The sequence below is a fragment of the Rhipicephalus sanguineus genome, chromosome 2, assembly GCF_013339695.2.
Source record: "Rhipicephalus sanguineus isolate Rsan-2018 chromosome 2, BIME_Rsan_1.4, whole genome shotgun sequence".
Taxonomy (NCBI): Eukaryota; Metazoa; Arthropoda; class Arachnida; order Ixodida; family Ixodidae; genus Rhipicephalus; species Rhipicephalus sanguineus.
This window is the reverse complement of record NC_051177.1, coordinates 158,088,643-158,107,017: the sequence shown is the minus strand read 5'-3', so window position 1 is coordinate 158,107,017 and position 18,375 is coordinate 158,088,643. Positions and strand designations below refer to the sequence as shown.

At 46.9% G+C, this 18,375-nt stretch overlaps 1 non-coding gene across 1 annotated transcript; it reads right to left on the bottom strand.

Annotated features, from left to right (window-relative positions):
• Positions 1-3,907: 3,907 nt before the first annotated feature.
• On the bottom strand, positions 3,908-3,979 carry Trnat-agu (transfer RNA threonine (anticodon AGU)). Its single transcript has one exon. It is a non-coding gene; the product is annotated as a tRNA-Thr (tRNA).
• Positions 3,980-18,375: the final 14,396 nt, after the last annotated feature.

The following is an 18,375-nucleotide window of genomic DNA, read 5'->3' as shown; positions in this document are numbered from 1 at the left end:
AAAAGATAGAGACGTAGACATCATAAGCGCTAACTTCAAACCACGTTTATTCTGGAACACGCAAAAATATATACACTACTAATCACAACGATCTCAACCTGATAGATGCACGGTAGTTGCGATGTATGAGTGTTCTCACACTTTAGCCACGAGATGGCAGGTATCCGGGGTATCGGATGGTCATGCTGGTGGTTCGGCTTGTGTAGATAACGACAACTTGAACACGGGAAACCGTGCAGTACATGGTGACCGAATATACACGGAAGCGTTCAAATACCAGGTGGAGCGGTAGGCAAAAAATATTGCCATTTGAACTGACAGCAAATCTGCTAAACGTTATTGTTTGGAACATCGGCAATGCAATATTCTGCGTGCCAGAGGCATGGTAAACCGTCCCTCTGGCGCTGACCGTACACGATTCATATGCTCCTCGAATGTAGCGGAGAAGATGACCATGTTATTCATAACGATTCTGAGTGCAAACGCAAGACGAGGGAAAAGATAAAGGCGCAGCGCTCTCTTACAATGCTGGATCCTTGCAACCGTTTATTAATGTTTCTGTCAATCAAGCCCCAGTCATCATCATTATTTTCAGAATATTAGGTACATTTCTTTCTTTCTTTCTTTATTTATTTGTTTCTTTCTGTGCAAGTACAGAAAATGGAGCGAAGGCAAAAGGCATAAAAGCCTGACAAAGGGCCTTTGCTCCCTTTGTCAGGCTTTTCAGGACGAACGTCTCTTTCAATGATCTCCAGTCTACCCTACTTGGCACTAGTTCATTCCATGTATCTCTGCGGAGTTCTCATTTATTCACTCCATCTGACTGGGCCTTCCTCATTTGCGTTTCCCATCCCTTGGTAGCAATTCTGTAGCCCTTACTTTGTACCCGTTGTCTCTCTTATGCATTACGTGGCCAGCCCAGGTCATCTTCTTCCGCTTGATGTCAGCTAGAATATCCGCCCGCCCTGCTTGTTCTCTGACTCATTCTGCCATCCGCTGATCTCATAATACTGCTCCTATCATTTTCCGTTGCTTTCCATGCTGCGTGGTCCTTTATATTTGTTTTTTTGTTTCACTGTTATCATCCATGCTTTGGCCCCCTATGTTGTAACTGGCCCTATGCAGTAATTGCACACTTTGCACTTTCGCGACAGCGCAAATGAGTTCTAGCCAATCTTTAGTGTTCTATAGGCTTCCTCTGCAGGCTTCCCTCTAAGTAATTGTCCTGGGTGTACATACTTTCTGTACACAATGGGCAAAAAACATCGCGCCTACGGACGGGACGAAGAAAAGGATACACAGAACAAGCGCTTCTGTGCATCCTTTTCATCGTCCCGTCCGTCTGCGCTCTGTTTTTTGCCCATTATGTATCACCAACTAGCTCAACTTTCACTCTTGCTTCTGTACACTCCAATATTCGGTTTCCGAGTTTGAACCCTTTCGCGTTCGCGAGGTTATTTAGCATCAGCATTGTGTTCACCATTTCCTTCATCATATACATTTTAGCCATATTTTAAACATTGTAGGTTTAGTTCCTCAATCATTCTTTTTCGCAAATGATGTCATCGTTACTGAAGAGCACTTTGTCATCTGCAAATTGTAGGTTCTTGAGGTAGTCTCTCTTACTCTTTAACACGAAAGCGTTTTATGCCGGGGTCCACCACGGCTTCACTGACATATTTTCCGTCACAGATATCACGTTGGAAAATATACAATAACTGATGGCAAAGAAAAAGAAACTAGAAAAAAAACTTTCGTTGCCGGGAGTTGAACCTGACCCCTCGCTCCGCAGCGCGCGGCGCGAAACCACTTAGACACAGTGCGTACGTTCCGCAAGTTACTAACGGCGAGCTATTTATACACACCATTTACCGTTGACGGTCCTCGGAGCTCGGTGGCTTGAGTGTGGTCTTGTTATCACTAGATAGTGGGCGCGCCTTAAAGGTTGTCGCCCCGCGATCTGCGATGCGAGCGCGCCTCTACAGGGGGTGTCTCTCGTGCGCGCGCGCTCTTCTCTCGATCGGGACGGTTTTTGCGTCGTATGCTTTCACCGCAAGTTTCGGTTGACGTTACAGAGAGCACGAAGGTCACTTCGCTCGCTACAGCGGCCGCGTTTCCGAAAGGAGCGCACTGCTCACAAACAAGTAACAATTGTGACAGTTGCTAGTTCGCGCTCGTCCTGTGTATGTTCTTTTCGTGCGTCCTTTCTTCTTTAAATCGCGCTGCAAGTTTCGAGCTGCTTGCCGTTTTCGCGCGACATTACAATTTGTTGCTATAGCATTCATTCCTTCGCCCTTGTAGGGAAACAATGCACAATAAGCGTCCAACTACCCCAGTGAAGGCAAGCTTCCTTTTCGTGTTATACTGACTCCTACGAAAGGGGGATCACCCATGTTTTTTATTCCTGCTTCTTCCCAGTTAGCTGTTGAAAAGCTTCTTCTAAGCATGCATGTACAACATTGGGGAGATTGTATCTCTTTGTCTGACTCGTTTTTCTAGCGTAATTTTGTCGCATTTTGTGGGACAGCAAGGCAGCTGTGGAGTCTTTGTAGACGTCGACTAAAGTATTGACGTATGTATTAGGCACTCCATGTAGACCAAGTGCCTTTACACCTCTTGGTACTTCTGCTGAGTCGGATGCATTTTCGTAGTCTATGAAAGCTAAATAAAGAGGTTTTTTGTATTCAGCAGATTTTTCCATCACCTGATTGATCACAAGGATGTGATCCATCCATGACCATTACTTGCTGAAACCGGCTTGTTCTCGAGGTTGGTTGAAGTCAAGTACTTCTGTTACCATGTGTGAAAGGACAAACGTGAGCGATGGTGTGTGGTGACGACCAACTCAGATTATGGGATGTCGCGATGTGCGGATCACGCGTCTTCAGTCTGCCTCTAGCTACTCACTCCGCGTTACGCGGCACGCACCGCAGTGAGAGCCTCTCCTGAGCTTCACAGTCAAGGTTACCACGGTTCTCCGTCTGAGCTAGGCAAAGCAATAGCAGAGCCTCATTATCACACGTTTAATGCGACCGGCTGTAGAGAACACGCTCGCAACGGCCCGTATCCAGCGCTCTCGCCTTTCTGCTTGGAAATCGACAAAAGTGAACGTTGTTACTGAATACTATGGAAATCGATAAAACTGGACGTTGTTATTCAGTCTTACGTCGGTAGCAATTTACAACGCAACAGTAGCGTCGATTGCGGCGTGTCTTCGTAGCGTACGGACCATCTTGTCTGCGGCTGTTCTAGCCGTCGTTCTGGCGAGTGATCTAGGAAACACTTCACGGCGGTTCGGTGGAGAGAAATTCACAGCTCTCTTTTTAAGTTTTAAATGCGCAAGCACACGTAATAATAAGCTCAATCCTTGTTTCGCACTCCGTAGTTGCACCTGCTCAGGAGAAAACTATGCGAGGGAGTCGGTCTTCGTAGTGCACAATGCTGCTCCGACAGGTGGCGCCACGTGTCTTGCGAAACTCCAGAGTCTGACATCTATTTAGTGACTTATTGTTGGGAGACAAGTTGTTATGCACCAGGTGTCAGAAAATGAAATTTATTTTGCAATAATGCTAGACAGCTCCTCATACTAGACAGGAAGTTTTCAGAGCAATGTCGATCAGTGAATTAAAGGAACCTTTTGAGAGAAACACGTCACATACGCTACGTATAAGCTGTCAACCACCTGTTGAGAGATAATCATGGTAAGAACGTTTCTAATGCAGGAAGCCTAAATCACACTTCTGGGAGCAGAAGAAAAGGAGGTTACTCTTAAGGGCTGTTTATTTCTTTGTTAAACACAATAATAATGCGAACTAACAGACAATAACGCCAAGGAAAGTATAGGGGGTGTTTTGTGTAGTATGTATAATATAAATGTGAAGAAAGTAAAGTGGACAAAAAGATAACTTGCCGCCGGTAGGGACCGAACCTGCGACCTTAGAATAACTCGTCCGATGCTCTACCACTGAGCTACGGCGGCGGTCATCCTCCCGTACACTTTAAGGAGTGATTATGTGATATTAAACCTAGGAGTGTTAGTCAGCGCCAATCGCGGCCATGGTGGCGAGTGTGTGTCACGGCGCACGTGATCTTTTTGCGAGCTTGAAGCTGACCAATAATCCCTCGCATACGACCTGAAGGCATCAAGTCTGCCAGAACGAGACCCTCGTTTTGAATAAAGGAAAGAACATGACTCTGAAGGGCTCGTTTATTTATTTGTTAGACACAATATTAACGAGAACTAACTGACAATAACGCCAAGGAAAGTATAGGGGGTGTTATCTGTAGTATTTCGAATATAAGTGTGCATAAATTAAAGTGGACGAAAAGATAACTTGCCGCCGGCAGGGACCGAACCTGCGGTAATATGCGAGGGATTATTGGTTGGCTTCCAGCTCGCAAAAAGATCACGTGCTACGCCAACAGCCAAAAAAGAGTGTTCCACACTCGCCGCCATGGCTGCGATTGCCGCTGACTAACACTCCTAGGTTTAAATCACAATATATACCCCATATAGTGGGCGGGAGGGTGATCGCCGCCGTAGCTCAGTGGTAGAGCATCGCATGCGTTATTCGAAGGTCGCAGGCTCGGTCCCTGCAAGCGGCAAGTTATCTTTTCGTCCACTTTACTTTCTTCGCATTTATATTCTAAATACTACAGATAACACCCCCTATACTTACCTTGGCGCTATTGTCTGTTTGTTCTCATTATTATTCTCCTGAGAGCCGTTTTTTAACACGAAAGAGTTTTATGTCGGGGTCCACCATGGCTCCACTGACGCATTTCCGTCACGGACATGACGTTCTAAAATATAAAGACTAACATATGGCAAAAAAAAATTCCGTCACCGGGAATCGAACTTACGACCCCCCGACCCCCAGCGCGCAGCGCGAAACGACTCCGCCACAGACGGCACATTCTGCGTCATTCTAACGGCGTGCTATTTATATACACCATTTTGCGGTGGCGGTATTCTGAGATCGGTGGTACGTCAGCGTGTTTTCGTTATCACTAGCAAGGTGGCGCGAAGGGCTCGAAGGGCTTAGAGTCACTGGAAAAATTTCAGAGTATCGCATCTGTTTTCCGCGCGCCGCCGCAGACGCTATTGGCTTACTCGCATCACGTGACCTTTCGCCGCCATATCCCTTCCAAGCGCTTTGGGTGCAGGCGCGTTTAATGCAAAGTGTGGCCAGACATTTAGCAGTACCACGGTCCCCAGAAGTACTTCGTCGCTTTTTTAAACGCGTCATGCAGACAGGGGCGTAAGCAGACATTTTTTTCGGGAGGGGGGTGGGCACCTCCTTGATCTGAAGTGGTGGCCTGGCAGGCAAATGTGATCGAGTGTCATTTCGTGCTATGTATGCCACGGGAAAAAAAATTCGGGGAGGGGGGGGGCAGGGGGCACGGGCCCGCTGTGCCGCCCCCTGGCTACGCCACAGCATGCAGATGCCAGAAGAGAGTAGCTCACCATCAATCGAACATTACTGATGAGCTACTCTGGGAATCTCTTTTGCCGTGTGGGAAAAATTAATGTCAAAGAGCGCCGTTCTACGTGGCTGCATATTTGGCCTGAACGAATTCGCCCCCCTCGAATAAACACTCCTTCCTGCAGTGAACTTACATCTAACTTTGCTGGGAAAAAGATCTTATGCGACAGGATACTCCCCCCAACCTTTTCGGTTCGCTATGGTCAGCGATGTTGAAAACTACATACCTTTCTATTTGCTCGGCTGTTTGTATCTCGATCTGTTGAACAGATTACGCATGCTATCCGAGTAATAAGCGTGTAACGCTCGAGAGCGAAATCGAAGATTTATTAAAATAATAACTGTTTACTGGTATACATTGAAGGCAATTTTGGCATGATCATTTCGCATTGCACAAAACAGAAGCTTGGAAGTCTGCTGATAAACTTGGTGTAAGGCAATGTTATCAAGCGTATTTTTAAATTTGTTGCAAAAAATGCTGCTAATGCTGCAGTGCGCCTTGCGTACCCTTAAAATACTGCATAGTTGGTGAGAAATGGTCACAGGAGGAGGAATAAACTTTATTATTAGCAGATCCCACGCATTGAGGGAGTCGATTTTATGCGAGCCCAGGTCTATATACATACTGTGTTGCAGTAGCATGCGCTTTAAAAATTCCGGGATGCGCTATTTCTGATCAAAAGAACATAAAGCACCGTGCCGAGGAAGTTTTGATAAGAGTGCATTATGAAAAAAAGTGCAGCAGTGCAGAAACCGAACCCCAGCTGGCGCTGGCAACGCCAAAAAAAAAGAACTGTTTGTAGGAACACAGCAAAATATTTGCGAATTCATTGCAACGTTGGGAATATTAAGGAGACAAGAAATAGGAAATGAAACAATTAAATAGTGATGTCAATCATTTTTGATGGCCTATTTTCTACGTATCGGAAGATAAGAAGTACCTTACCTATCGCACGCCGATTCGCCCGTGCGTTCGGCTGCTGGCGTTCCGAATCAAGAAGTCGCGCACAACTTCCAATTACCGTACACACACCACTTCTATTACACATATCAACCAGCTGAACAGCAAGCACTGTGCGCAAGCAAGCTATGCGTCAGCGATCAGTCGAAGGACGCAATGTTGAATGTTCTCGATGTTGTTCGATAACGTTCACGAGTGCAGTGAACCTGAACACCGACTGCAAAGCTAGCGCAGTCAAGATTCACCAAATGTCGAAGTAAATGGCATCTCGCACGATGTCACTGCGCTAATGCAACTATGTTTACAGCTCCGGACCTAGCGAACACGCCCGGGCGTGACACGAAAAGAGACCGATGAAGCCATGAAGAGAGTTCGGGAGCACATGGCAACATTCGCCGTACGTTTCATTAGTTAAACCGCAAACCGCGCAGCCGATCCATACCTGTCGGTGACTCGAAATCACTTCTAATATCCTCTTGAAGAAACACACACACATAATTCCGTTCTGCCGGGCGTAACACGGCACTGAGGCTAAAAGATCGGTCACTTCTCAACACACGCTAGCAACGCACCGGACGGTCTGGAAGGGACATGGCCGCCGCCACCCAATGTTGCCCGCGTGCAGCCTACCTTTGCGGTACTCTGATTTTCCAGTGACTCTAGAAGGGTTCGAAGGGCGCACTTTAAAGGCCGTCGCCCCACGCGTTGAGATGACCATGCACCTGTACAGGGCGTGGTCGCTCGTGTGCGCGCGCTTATCCTGTACATCTTGCGCTCTCATCGCAAGTTTGCGTTGAAATTACAGAGAGCACGAAGGGTGACTTCCCTCACTGCAGCGGCCGCTTTTGCGAAAGGGGCGTGCTGTTCACAAAGAAATGTTACAACTGTGACAGTTCGCGCTTATCCTGTGTATACTTGTGCGTTTGTTTCGGGCGTCCTCCATTGTCTTTGACCAGCGTGCATCAACTGTCGAGCTGTGACAGTTGCTATTTCGCGCTCATCCTGTGTATGCTCGTTCCATGCGTCCTTTCTGCTTGAGCAGCGCGTTGCAAGTTTTGAGCTGCTTGACGTTCTTCGCGTGACATTACAACTTGTTGCTATTGGCCGCGAGATCGAGCGGAGTAACCGCCTGGGGGCTTTTGGCTGAACCGCGCCTAGTGTAGATTGCTTCATGCGTCGTCTGCTAGCCATGTTGTGTTTGCATGTGCGCGTACGTCATGCAGGTCCTCAAAAGGTGGTTTGTTCCGTTGCGTTTGGTGCAATTTTACCTGCTCGTACGTGTGTCTAAGACGATGTAAAGAAGCATTTGGCCTTGCTTGGCTGTATATGTACTGTTGTACTGTAATAAGATCAGTGAGTGCACTTTTCAAGAGTGCTGTGTGTGGTCGTCGTACCCTCCATTCACGAGAGTCATATCAGTGTAGGTGCCGCTGTGTGGTTCAAGCGCGTTGCAAAGTGCACTTAGCGTTGTCCTATAGATGAGAAGTATTAAATCTAGGCTCGGTAGTAAAAAAAAAGGCTTTCATGCACTTGCGCGTTATGGTATAACTTCGGGACTGTCGTTTATAGATTACGCGACGAGCTTTAGCTGTGTACGGTCCTGGTCGCACTACAGAGAAATATTTCTGTCAAGTCACTGTCAAGTCACGTCTGAGACTTCGGTACCTAAATTGTCCCCTAAAAAAATAGAAAATGGAATGACACGGATATCCCAAAACTGAGTTGCCTTGCGCAATTTTAACTTGTGGCGAAATTTATACAAAAACACCCGTGTGCTTAGATTAAGGTACGCGTTAAAGGGCCCTGATGGCCAAAATTAATCCAAGCGGCGTACTTTACATTTATGTCGCAGTAATTTCACGCGAAGCCACATCTTTTTCCTTTCTTTGCATTATCTTGAGCGTTTGTGTTGCGTTGTTACGGATTGACGGAAGGCAGCGGACATTATTCGCGTAAAAAAACAAACTTTGGTCCCCTGAAATAACCGGGCTTTTGTTCCATTACTGTCGTGTAAGTAATCAATCGAAGAAAGCTCTGTGCTGTAGAGTTACCTTAGTGTACTGTTACTGGAATAAAAACAAGCGTGTGCGCGTTAAACGTCTCCGTAGCGATAAAGTGCTGTCAGCCACGCAGCTTTCCTCAGTAAACGTATCAAATGTCCTACATTTCATAGAGAACTGAATAAGAAATTCGAATAAATATTTGAGCACGCAATGGACAAAGTGCTATCTGAACTCATCATGCAGGAGCACGGGCTTTGTTTTTGTTGGGGGGTACCCAGATGAACAAGAAGTAAATACTTAATTCAGTGGCGCTAAAGCAGTGCGTAGTAGGTGAAACAGAAGCTAAACATCTACAAATAAAACAAGAGAACGTCATCCATTGCGGAAACGCCGACTGTTGCCGAAGGCAAGAAACCCGTTCGTTGGCAGAATGCGCTTCTCTCACAAGTAATAGTAACGTTCGGCGTTTTGTGCATTATTTCGAGAATGAATAGCGCACATATTGCGAGAAAGCTGCAGTCAACACATTTTGTTTGCCGGAAATGGGGTCAAATCGCTCACAACGAAGCGCTTTTGTGTGCGTTTGTATACGCGTCGACAACCGCCTATCCGCACTAGTGCGGCGACAGTGCTGCCACCTGTAGCCCAATCTCGCGTCGAATAGCATTCATTCCTTCGCTCTCGGGGCGAAAAAATGCACAACAAACGCTCAACTACGGCTGTGAAGACACGTTTTACGTTCGTGTTATACCGATTCCTACGACACAGGGATCAGCCATGTTTTTTTCTCAAATGCACAAAGAAAAGTCTCCAATTGGAAAATTTGCTTCGGTGAAAGGAACGCAGTGATTCGTGATGATTAGTTATCACGGCAGAGATGTTTATGATCGCTATTGTTTTCATACACATCTTTCATGCGTATCACGCAGTTCACTTTTTCACAGACGACAATGGCGGTGGAGTTTTGGCCTTTGAAACATGTCGACGACGTTTATTAAGGAGACAGCCGTATATGGTTCCATCAAACGCGAGTGTTGACCGTCGTTGTCGTTGGAGTCCCGCGACGTCGGCGCAAACACGAGCGATGCAGAACATCATCATCACATGGCGTCTCAGATTGCCAAAATATGTGACGTCTTCATGACTTCACTACGGAGACACGTGGCGGATGTCACGTGGCGTAGTCACGTGACATCGTGGATTGGTCAAACTGGGCCTACCACGTAGGGAGTGCAAAACCAGGTGAGGTGCGGAAAACTTCCGGGGGGTGGCTGGGTAGGATCAATACATCGAGTGACAACAAAAAGAAGAAGCTTGCCTGTGCCGCCGAGTCGTCTTAGGCGAATGCATAAGACACGCTGTGAATTTCTTGTTCTCTGCGGCATGACGGTTTGTGGAAATGTGTTAAAGAAATTTATTACAAAACAAGTGTAGAAATCGGCTTCTGAAGACAAATTCCGTGTTTAATGGCGCCCCTTACAGAAAGTATTTCCATACACTTAATGTCGACGCCTGCTAGCGTAAAGGAAGAGCCTTCCTAGAAAAATAAGGAATTGGAACTGGTTCCAAACTTGCCTCTATCCTTACCTGACATGTAGCTTATAAGTGATGAGGACTACTTAGAGTGCTCTTGGGCGAATATGTACAATGGATTTTTTTGGTTACGTGCATGAATAATAGAACGTATTCTAGTATGAAGCAATTTCAAATAAATATTTATTGATTTAGCGAGATGTATAAAGTTTAAAAAGATGGGCGTATGTTAGCTTACGAATAGCTTTGGAGTTGTGCAATCCAATTTCAAGAGGTTGCCTTCACGTTCCAGAAAGTCGTGTGCGCAAAGAGGATTTTCGTAGGTCTTGAAAACGATTGCAAGACATTTCATCCAGGCATTCCCAAGTTGCCAAATGAGATACTTACCGTCTCATGCCTTATAGGGTTACTGACAGACAAATTTTGGTTGTCATTCTATTTTTCCTGAAATGAAAGGGCAAGCGCCTTTGAACTTAGAGAGGGGAATGGTGTGCTGCAACCTACCAAGTAATTGCAGTATGTTCTTAAAATCTAGTTTCGCTTCGTGCTGTATCCTGACGTCACAACACAGTATGAGCTTCTCGTCATGTGCTCGCACAAGCTATCGTGACGTTTCCACGGCCGCTCAGCTCCGTGGCTCCGTTGGTGACACAGAACTGACCATTTTGAATGTTTCGATACCTGACGTCATCACAACGAGCTATACTGGTGCGTGAAGTCACAACAATTGTCAATGTAGATTGACGTCACGATAGTGCCGATTTCAGTACTTGCGTCTTCCGAAAATAGAGTTCAATGTTCAAATAAATCATGTAATCAGCATTTACTGACACACTTGGTCACAGCCGTGTGTATATACAACCGATGTGTATCGCAGAGCACGCACACCTTCAAAACTTGGTGTCAGCACGCCTTCAAGCTTTTCCCTAACGAGCGTTTTGGCCGAAAGCAATACAACAATACCGATTCTTATTTGCTTATTTCATTCTACGTGTCTTGAAACAGCTAAAAAAATATTGAAAGCCGCTTTATCCGCAAGGTACACGCATTTTTATTTTAGAATATGCTGACGATTGGCTTCACTGCACTGTTCGACGGAAAGTGCTGTAACCTCCATTACATGCGGTCTAGAACATCTCTTTGAAAATAAAAAAAAAATAAACCGCAGGGAAAAGCGAGTCCGTGAAAACAAACTTTCGACGCGCCGGCGGGTGCGTCGGACGGGCATCTGACGGGCGTCCGCTGCCGATACGTCGAGACGCCGTCGTCGTCTGAATCTGATGATTAAGAGAAACTATGCTGCTACGTGCAGTAGCTGCCACACTCGCCGAATCAAAATTATCCTTCATTTCACGAAATGTCGGCAAAGAAGCGTATTTCATTTTTTTTTTCTGAACAGAGCTGCTGCCGGCGCGCGCGCGTCGCTCGCGCACAGAGGAATACGCCATTTTCTTATTCCGGTTACCAGAATGAAGTCCTTTCTCGACCAACATGCATTTTTCGAGCGCTTTTTTAAATTTTTACTGCTCCATCTGTTGAAGCCACGGAAAACACAGAAAAATTCATCACGGTGCCTTAAAAGGACGCTAAAGAGAAACAATGAATCGGTTTAGATCGATAAATTGTGTTCTGAAAACTCTAATGCCGTTAATTTCGACATCATAGGGCTATTTATAATAGAGGAGGAAATCAAGTTCAAAGTTTCATTTTTAAGTTTCGCTCCCAAGTCTCCCCGCGTGACGTCACGTATTTCAGAGTGTACTTATCGTATTTTGGCGCCATTAGCTCAACAAGATTACCTCAAACTTGGTATGTTAAGTCTATGGCCCCTTCCGAGGACAATGTACTTCATTTTTACCGATTAGGAACTCCGTAGTCCCTAGTAGGCGCTATCAGAACATGTGACGTCACGGCGAATGGTGCGGACCATGGAGGAAGGAATACTAAGGAGAGGCCGTTACGTCACATTTTTTGAAGCCGGATGTGGGGGGGGGGGGGGGTGGAGCGCTCCTCCTCGCAAGGTTGGTCACGCTTCGGCTCGCTTGCGCATGCGCAACTGGCGCCGCGGTGGGCGAGGAGCCAGGCGAGCATCGAGCTCGGTCGCGCCGGGCCGCCGCCAACTGGCAGACGAGCCTGAAAAGTGAAACTTTTGTGCCGATCAAGAACAAACGTGCTGCGATGCTCGCTTGTAGCGTGCCTGGGTGCCACTCGCAGCCTCATTACGTCCCATATTGTACTTCTCTAATAAATTTCCATCCTTGCACTCCGTGTTTAGCCAGCTGAATGCAAGTATCAACGGTGCAACTCGGCAGGATAATCACCGCGGAGAGCTCGGTTTTTTCTGCAGAAACGGTAAGTTCGGGGTACGCAACAGTGACATATGAATTGATCTTCTCACGCAGGAAGGTGATGCGCCTCCGCTCTATCATTTGATCGTGTGTGTCATTACATGTTCGCACGAATGTCGTGCATGGCAATCGAGCCAAGCTATGGCAGCACTTGTCGGTCGACTGCGACCACATCGAATAAAACTTGGCCGCAGATAAATTTCCCGAGCAGGAACGTGATGCAAACACTTCAAACAGCTTCGCAAATCGCTTTCCAACGCCATTGGGTCAGACACGTCTTAAGTTCTTGACGCTGGAATCTTCGGTGAGCAAGCACACCGGGCCACTGCTTTCCAATCGTCTGTTGTGAGACAGGAACGGGTCACCGCCGACTCTCGCATTAAGAGCCGTTGGAGCTGTCGTTCTCGTCTTCGATTTCTAACCTTCTAGCGCTGAGGGACGCAATATAGCATAGTGCCGAAGGAGAACAGCGACGCTGCGGCGCCAACCATTTTCGGAGAAGCTGTCGCGGGCTTCGAAAACAACCGCTCTCGACGGCAAGCAATATCAACTAAACACGCAAGCGTTAAGACCAACGCTCACAGCAGGCCTCCAACACGTTGTATCAATGCAACGACTGCATAAAAATGCGAATTCGCTGCTCCAGCCGGCTCTGTCAACAAGGCGGTCACATGAGTACGGCGCGGACGACGCGAGACCATCCATGCGCGAGACGACAGCGTCGACGGCGTGACCAAGGTATCCCAGAAGCCATTGCAAAAGCACGTGACTTCCGCCACACGTTTTGCAGTGCAGCTGGGCGAGCGAAGGCCTCTCCTCAGTATTTCCTTCCTCCATGATGCGGACACTTCAAGGTGGCGTCGCCACTCACATTTTGTTTTTGCGTGTTTTCTCGCTTACTAAGCGTCTTCTCGCAGCAAGCGTGGTCTTTTTGGTACCGTGAAAGAGCACTTTTCTAATATGAGGAGAAATCGTTTTGCTGTTTAGTGTCCCTTTAACTGTGGCGCGCCCAAATCTTTCTTCTAGGGTGGACGAGCCCAGCTCGTTTCCGGTAGGGAAAGGGCTGACGCTTTCCTCACCAATTCATGTGTGCACACAATAATACAAGCTTGAACGCGGTGTTTATGCATCTATTAGAAGTACCGTATATTCGCGTTACGATTACCCCTATCTCTGAACGTGTAAATAAGGTCCATCTACGTAGGTCCATCTACGCTGTGTAGGGAGTAGATACGGTGCTAACATTGTTAACGATGGGCATGGAACGATGATACACTCACGACGCCGTGTACAGCGACATGAATAGGGGAAGATATTTTTTCCGCAAAGCACAAAAAATCACAGCATGTCCACGGAGTGAATGATGATGAGTGGGCGAAGCTGCGGAGGTTCATCGGTAAACCGTGAATCTTCCGTGAATCCTGCCCAGTACGTCATCACCGACGTGAGATCGGGCGCGTTTATACTAAAGGTTCGATGAGTTATGACGACTTGCAGCTCACTTTAATTTTACATGTACGCTGTGAATTTTCATTGTTTAGAGAACCATTGCTTCAGAAAACATGTGGCGTCTTTCGTTAAGCAGCTGGCGTCTTTTCGTTTTGCTTTAGAAACATCTGGCGTTCTTTCGTTTTGCTTTTAGAAAACATCTGGCGTCTTTCGTTGGTTTATTTCATCAATCAACGGCGTTTTGAACAAAATTTTTATTGTTTAATCACGCAGACGAGAAATCTCACCAGGCACTACCTTGGAGGTAAACAATGGCTGCTAATGGGAATGAGACACAGAAGAAGTCGGCTTTTAGCTAACACTTACACTTCTGCTTCTACTAACGTTTCCTAATGGAACATGCCAGTGGCTGCTAATGGGGAATGAGAGACAGAAGAATTCGGCTTTTAGTTAACGCGCACGCTGCGAATTTTTTATTGTTCAACAACGCACACGAAAAATCTCCCACCGGCACCACCTTGGAGGTCAAGATCTGGTACTAGCGTTACGACTGGTTACGCACCATTACGAGGGACGAACGGGTGCCGCTTTAAGGAGCTTCGCCCCTTAAAAAAAAACGCCAGGCCTGCGCTGAAACCGCAGCACAGTCAGAGCGAAAGCTGGAAGAGCGGCGTGGATCATTGAAGCCTTTGAAACATGTCGACGACGTTTATTAAGGAGACAGCCGTATACGGTTCCATCAAACGCGAGTATTGACCGTCGTTGTCGTTGGAGTCCCGCGACGTCGGCGCAAACACGAGCGATGCAGAACATCATCATCACATGGCGGAAATGGATCATGCGCTTATGGGCTTCCTTGGCAACCAATACAAGTGCACTTGCGAGGAACCCACTACGCTATAAATCATTGTAATTTTTGAGAACTAGGGCAGCAGGCACTGTGCCATTTTTTCGTCCTTCTACGGAGAGCGTTGGTACCTGCTAAACGCATGTAAGACATTATGCGCACTTTGTTGATGCTGTGCCTGACGACGACGAAGAATTATGGCAGTGCGCTTTGTAATGGGTTGGAAGCATTCAACAACCTTCTCGTTGCGCAATTCGTATTGTGTGACGCCTGGTTACAGAATTCGCGTTGTGCGACGCTTGGTGCTTATTTTACTCTTCTACCACGCTATATTGCATATGCTAATGTGGTTCCTTCCCGACATGAAGCCTGTATAGGACCGGTATGGCTCAGAGGTTGAATATGGGCTCCCACGCAGAGGGCCCAGGTTCGAACCTTGTTCCATCCTGGAACTTTTTTTCTTATTTCGTTTTTTCTTTTCTTATTTCGAGCGATACTGGTTATGGACACCGGCGGCGGCGGCGGCAGCGGCGGACAACTACGGTGCCAAAAACGGCCGGTGAAATGATCTCATAAGAGCTTTCGCTGTAAAATACCTTTAGAGATTGCAGTGCTGATCCATCCATAAAATTTCCTCCACACGTGGCCGCTTCTACGCAGGGAATACAGGCACTAACGACATATTTATAGTGCATAAAAGGTCTATAGTGGGATAATCTCAATCTCATTTTTCTTTGCATTGGAGCATTTCAAATGTGCTAAAAATTTGATGAATTCGATGCTCGATACATGTACAAGAACGAATAAATACTTCTAGCAGTCGAGACTCAGTTGAAGTCTGTGAAATCAATCAGAGAATATGCGTGAACCTGCCTTAAGTTTACTTGTACAGAGTGAAATTGAATGCTCAAGCAGTTATATATCTCATAAACATATAAGTGTGCCTGATTAGTGAACCGCGCTGCAATTGCAGAGCATGTGATGAAATCTGTGTATAATTTTTTCACGACAGCGTTCCTATTCTATTGACAGTCGGCGTTTGTTTCGACCGGTTCTTTTTATTTCTGTCCGCGTTTGCACTCGTTCCGTCCCTTTCGCAATGTATCCTTACGCCTACTTTCTCGCGGTTTGTGGTTTGGCTGATCTGCTTTATCGGTCTTTTACCAAGATTGTGTACTGTGGTAGTGCTGTACTTCAATGAAAGGACCACTTTAGTGGTTGCACATAGCGCAGTATCTTGGAATGTTTAATGCGCCACCACAAGGGCCGCGTGATGCAGGCCCCCTATTCTTCGCATCTTATGTCATACAAGTTAAACTGCAGCGGATAATATTACCGCTGGTACGCCACGTAATCACCCGCGCCACTGAAACTTCGTTTCCCAACATTCCTTTCAGAAAGTGGGCTAGATCAATGCCAGCTTTTATATAGCGCAGCACTGTATGACTAGGTCATTACGTCTGCTTGTGCTCAAGAACGCCACCACACGTAAGTGCCATAGAAGTTTGGCAAACCCCACTACTCACGAGAGGTCCAGCAAAATAGAAGTAATGCGGAGACAACAGCGTAGGAGCCACCGAAGTTGGGATAAGCCCACGACTCTCCATTGCTTCACCAAAAATGAAGAAGGGAAGACGCATAGGTTCGCAAGCAACAATTAGGATCGTGCACGAAATGCGAGGACAGGTGGCACATATCCCGAAACGGAGAATGAAGCAAGAATACGCAGGCTGCTCATATGGCTCTTTAAGTTCGTGCACAAAACGCCAAACGCATGCGGCAAATCAGACAAGAGAACGCAATATCGCGACAAAAAAAAGCAAAACGCGTGCTGCTCAAATCGAAACTTTGCAGGAGAGTACGCTAAATTCAAAAGCCACGTTCAGGACATACTTGAAAACGTTGCAGCGCACACAGACGGTGACAAACGTAGAAAACAAAAGACAAAGGGCTGAATTACAACTCACACTTCATTTTGAAGGAGCAAACATATATACGCTTAACAAGCCAATGACAACGCTCCCAAGCCAGGCACAAATTGAAAATAAACTGGGGATATGACACGCATAATTTTTGCACTCTGCGTATTGGACATCACCATTCAAAAAAGTAATCTCCTTTTTTGAGAGTGTCACGGAAAAAGTGACCACGCATTCTTCTTTTTCATGATCGATTTTGTGAGCCTTTATCACTTCTCAGGCCAGCTCATCCTTCTCTTTCTTCCCGAACACTGCGAGAAAAGCGGTTCACAGTCACAACTTGTACGTTGCAAACACAAGCTCGACCGTGCGCCTCCAGACCGGCCGTGACTAGAGTGGCTGGAAAGGACAGTTTTGGCAACAAGGTTCTTGTGCTCCCTGAGCCTGTTGTTCTCACGCCTATCCGAATATATGATATACCCTTGTCCGCATCTCAAGGGGAGGGAGTAAATTACGCCTTCCTCACAATTACACAACTGCTCTCTGTGTATTCTTGAGCATCCTGCTTTCCTTGAGATATCAGAATTGATGAGGGAGCAAATTCTGACGAGCGAGCAAAGTTTGTTGGGGGCAGAAAATATAACGTCTACACGACCGCGCATGCTATTTTGTTGAGGTTGTGCGCGACTTTCTGTATGTAGGGCGCCCACAACAGACTTTTCCTCCGTTTTCCTTATCAACTTACTCTGCTGGTCGCTACGCTACATTTCTTTTAGCAATACACGAGTCACTGAAATGAGTAGATGACGCGGATAGCCATCCATAAACAGGCGGGAATCTGAGCAACAAAACTAATCTCTGTCAAATGGAAACTTTATCTCAGTAAAGACTTTATTAAAGAGGACGAGATAATGCCCCGTTGAGATGCTCGGTGTGATGGAGCATGGGAGCAGTGGTTTTCTGGCCATTGGTTCATACGAGCAGTAAACATGTCGTTCAGTGAACCGAAGTTCGTGTCATAAGTGAAATGCGCGTTTTAAAGAGTGCACGAGTGGGATGGAGGCGCACATTCAAAGACATGGAGGACGACAACAGAAATTGCGGATGCGAGCACCAGTGATGAAAAATTGGCGAAGAAGATGGGAAGATACAGCGTGTGAGCATACTGAAGACCCTCACAACCAATGGGCACCCTCAACGTAGGTTTAGAAAACGCCACGGATTCTAAAGGACATAGAGGAGACATGGCCGGCACGTGATGAAGTGCAGAAGGTGTCCACGGCGAGGGAGTGGCGCCGGTGGAGTACCCGTGCGTAGGCCTCTGCGGGCTCCCACCTGGGTCTGTACCTTACATTCTTCCAAGCGTCTGGCATTGGCGGGACCCAACTTTCCCGTCGCCTGGCATTGGCCAGGCAAGACCGACGCCTCTCCAGTCAACCACAGTCTGCGGCTGGCTAACGCCAAAAGGGCGTCCGGTCGTTGACCCCGACTCGCCGGGCGCGTCCATCAGCATCTTCGCAGACGGTCGAGATTCGCCACCACATCTGCCTCCGACGCCGGCATGTGTTCCTTCCTGGTAGTGTCTTTGCCGTTCTTCATAAACGGTGACAAGTTTGTTTACCTCTCGCGTTTCGCCCATTTCGCTAACTAGGCACGAGTTGTTCAGGTAGCTTTGGTTGTGCATGCTGAGTGCTTGTTTGTTATGTCACATCTATTTCTATCTTGTGATATATTTAATTTTGTGTGTGTGTGTGTGTGTGTGTGTGTGTGTGTGTGTGTACAGCGGTCTCGTTTCTGCTTGATGACGGTGAGGTCATTGCCTCATACAC